A 4,370-nucleotide genomic window follows, 5' to 3' on the forward strand; every position below is an offset into this window, starting at 1 on the left:
AAAGGGCAAATAGTATATGATTCCACTTATTTGACATACCTGAAATAATCAAATTCATAGAGACAGAAAGTGGTATAGTGGTTACCCAGGATTAAGGGAAAGCAGAATGGAGAGTTTTGTTTATTAGGCACAGAGTTTCAGTTTGGGCTGTTGAAAATTTATGGAGATGGATAGTGGTGATGGTTGCACAACATATGAATGTACTTAATGACACTGAATTTTACATTTTAAAAAATGGTCAAAATCATAAATCAGGTAATATATATTTTACCACAATAAAAAAATAGCAAAAAAATTATATACATAAACTCTTGTAACCACAAACTAGTGGCACACCTCTGCACTGTTGGCTTAAGAGTCAATAATAAAGATAACAGTTAACTGAGCTAAACAGACAAAGTTCATATATCAACAACCTAACATTACACCTTAAGGAACTAGAAAAAGAAGAGCAAACAACCCAAAATTAGCAGAAGGAAGACAACTGAAGTTAGGGTGGAGATAAAATAGAAAAACAGAATCAAGGAAATCAAAAGCTGGTTCTTTGAAAAGATCCGCAAAATTGACAAACCTGTAGCCAGACTGACTATGAAAAACTGAAGATGCAAATACCTAAACTCAGCAATGAGAGTAGGACATGATTACCAACCTCATTTAAATAAAGAAACAATTTATACACCAATAAATTAAATAACCTGAATGAAATGGACAAATTCCTAGAAACACAATTTACCAAAACTGACTCCAAGAAATAGGAAATATGAACAAGCCTATAACAAGAGGTTAAATCAGTAATCAAAAACCTCCCAACACTAAGAGTGAATCCTAACATGAGCTATGGATGTTGGGTGATGATATGTCAATGTAGGTTCATTGATTGTAACAAATGTGCCACTTTGGTGAAGGATGTTGATACTGGGGAAGGCTTTGGGAGGGAGGGAGCAGGGGATATATGGGAATGCTGTACTTTCTGCTCAACTTTGCTGTGAACCTAAAACTGCTCTAAAAAATAAAGTATATTAAGAAAACAAAAAACATCCCAACAAAGAAAAGTCCAGGACCAGATAGTTTCACTAGTGAATTCTACCAACTATTTAAAGAATACCAATCCACCTCAATCCCTTCCTAGAAAATAAAAACAGAGGGAACAGGGAACACTTCCTAATTCATTCTGAGGCCAGCATTACCCTGATATCAAAGCCAAAGACACAAGAAAAAATACTATGGAAAAATCTCTCTTACAAATACACATGAAAAGAATCCTCACAAAATACTAGCAAACCAAATACAATATCATAGTAAAGGGATTATATACCACCAAGTGGTATTTGTCTCAGGAATGCAAGGGTGGTTCAATATAAGAATATCAACCAATGTAATATATCACATTAATAGAACAAAGAAGAAAAACCACATCATTTCACGTGATGCGGAAAGCATTTGATACAACCCAACACACTTTCATGACAAAAGCACTCAAAAATGGGAATAGAAGGAGTAAATAGAGGGAGGAATAAGAATAGAACTTCCTCAACTTCATAAAGGGCACTTATGGAAAACCCACAGCTAACATCGTACTTAATGCTAAAAGACTAAAAGCTTTCCTCCTAAGATCAAGAACAAAACAAGGATGCCCAGGCAGAATGGAACGGCCGCTGGAGACATTCTGTTCTGAGGGGCGGCCAGTGGCACGATGGAGCAGGGCCAGGGACCGCTTACACTTGAGATGGACTATGGAACAGCACATCCCAGAGGTGGAAGTCCAAGTCAAATGCAGAAGGACAGCCTCACTGAGCAACCAGGAGTGTCGCCTGTGCCCGAGGTGGTCTCATTAGCAGCAGCAAGTACCTGTGGTGGATTTCCATGTGGAACTGAGACAGGCATTCTTAGCTGAGACACCAAGAGGTAGTTAAAGCGTATTGGAACACCTGGGTAGCTGATTCCAAGAGAAAAAAAAAACAGCCTTCCCTTAGGTCTTAAGGATCCCAAAACTTTCCTGTAGGTATTGGATTTGATGGAACAGCAATCAAGACTCTAGGAAAGAGCAGCAACATGCTGCAGCACATTGACTACAGGATGAGATGTGTCCTGCAAGATGGCCACGTTTTCATTGGCACCTTCAAGGCTTTTGACAAGCATATGAACTTGATCCTCTGTGACTGTGATGAGTTCAGGAAGATCAAGCCAAAGAATGCGAAGCAGGCAGAGCGTGAAGAAAAACAGGTTTTGGGTCAGGTGTTGCTGTGTGGGGAGAACTTGGTTTCCACGATTGTGGAGCGACCACCCCCCAAAGATACTACCATTGCTCGGGTAACACTTGCTGGAGCTGCAGGAGGCCCTGGAGTTGGCAGGGCAGCTGGCAGAGATGGTCCAGCTGGTGTTCAAATTCCCCAGGCTCCTGCTGGGTTAGCAGACCCTGTCCAAGGGGTTGAGGGCCATCCCAACAGGTAATGATCCCACAGGGAAGAGGCACTGTAGCAGCTGCTGCAGATGCTGCTACTGCCAGCATTGCTGGAGCCCCAACTCAATATCCACCAGGATGGGGGACTTCCCCCACACCTGTTGGTCAAGCAACCCCACCTCTAGGAATTATGGCTCTTCCACCTGGTATACGATCACCCATGGGCCCACCAATTGGGCTCCCCCCTACTTGAGGGATGCCAATAGGCATGCCCCCTCCAGGAATGAGACCCCTCCTCCACCAGAAATAAGAGGTCCACCTCCCCCAGAAATACATCCACCAAGACCCTAGGATACTATTGATCCTTCTTAGTCACTTTGTTTCCTGCAATGTGTCTTGTGAAATATGTGGAGTGTTTGTGAGCTTTTGTCCCCTCTGCTGCATTAATATTAGCTAATAAATGCATAGAGGAATTAAACTGTGGGGAAAAAAAGACAAGGATGCCCACTTACACTACTACTACTCTACATTATACTAGACATGTTAGCCAGAGTAATCAGTCAAGAAAAATAAATAAATAAAAGGCATCCCATTGGATAGGAAGAAGTAAAACTACCCCTATTTGCAAATGATATTATCCTATATAGAGAAAATGCAAAAAAAAAAAAAAATCACCAAAAAAGTTTAGCACTAATAAACAATTCAACAAAGTTGCAGGGTACAATATAAACGCACAAAAATCATCTATGTTTGTGATTTGAGTATACAACTCATAAAGAAAATTAAGAAAACAATTCCATTTGCAATAGAATCCAAAAGAATAAATATCTATGAATAAATTTAACCAAGTAGGTGAAAGATGTGTACACTGAAAACTATAAAACATTGCTGCACTAAATGAAAAGACATCCTGTGTTTATGGATTAGAAGACAGTATAATTAAGATGGCAATAATACCTAAAGCCATCTACAGATTCCCTGCAATCCTTATGAAAATTCCAACAGTATTTTTTGTAAAAATGTTGTGGAATATTTAAAGCCAATTGGTTTTTATCGTTAAGGATAAACTTTAAACAACACAAGACTAGTCATAATGAAACGTTAAATTGCCTGGTGTATGCTCAAAGTGCTATAGGAACTTGAGACAGGATTGAATAGTTCTCTGTGTTTTCTAATTTAGGGTAAAGTGATTAAGGTACAAATACCCAGTTGATAAGAACCTTGTCTTTTGAAGCTTTAACAGAATTACAACAATTCTCCACTCCCCATCACACTTGTATGTTTGCCTTTGTCCTCCACTCCTTAAGTGCTCTTACACATATCAAGGATACTGTTCTCCCACACACTGGATTTCTGTGTAGTCCTATATACCCACAAATGTCTACCAGGGTATGTAAGCTTTATAATATAACTAACAGAAAGGATTTTGCAATCATTCAGATCTCAGAATCTGTGAGCAAACTGCTCACCTCTGTACTTTGCTTTCCTCATTTGCAAAACAAGACTAATAGGGTTGTTATAAGGATTAGATCAAATTATTTATGCAAAGCATTTATAACAATACCAGGCACATTATATAAACTCTCAATAAGAGCTGGATAATTTTGTATAACATACCCCAAATAGTATACATAATTGTTACTATCTTTTTTTTTTAAAGAACACGTGGGAGTAGGCCTAACCTACTGCTTAGCTTGCCATAGGTATTCAAATTCAAATCTGACATAATTAGGACTTTGTATCAGGCCTTGAACCAGGCTTGTTTAAGAGGTCACTCCTCCTGCCTTGTGAAATGTTCTATTGCATTTTTTTTAAATGATAACAGAAACTAAGAATAGATATCTGTCCCTTTTTTGTGTCCATTCCAGCTAGAAATGTTAAAATAATTTAGAAGTAAAGGAACGTAGAGTTCATTTGTTGTTCAATTTTTTGCATGGACTAAGAAGAGGTGGTATAACACATTACAATG

At 38.7% G+C, this 4,370-nt stretch overlaps 2 pseudogenes; both read left to right on the forward strand.

Annotated features, from left to right (window-relative positions):
* The first annotated feature begins 1,643 nt into the window (after positions 1 to 1,643).
* On the forward strand, positions 1,644 to 1,913 carry LOC131751990 (SNRPN upstream reading frame protein-like; annotated as a pseudogene).
* Positions 1,914 to 2,052: 139 nt separating this feature from the next.
* Positions 2,053 to 2,818, forward strand: LOC131748837 (small nuclear ribonucleoprotein-associated protein N pseudogene; annotated as a pseudogene).
* The last annotated feature ends 1,552 nt before the right edge of the window (positions 2,819 to 4,370 follow it).

Source organism: Kogia breviceps, chromosome 1, assembly GCF_026419965.1.
Source record: "Kogia breviceps isolate mKogBre1 chromosome 1, mKogBre1 haplotype 1, whole genome shotgun sequence".
NCBI classification, from domain to species: domain Eukaryota; kingdom Metazoa; phylum Chordata; class Mammalia; order Artiodactyla; family Physeteridae; genus Kogia; species Kogia breviceps.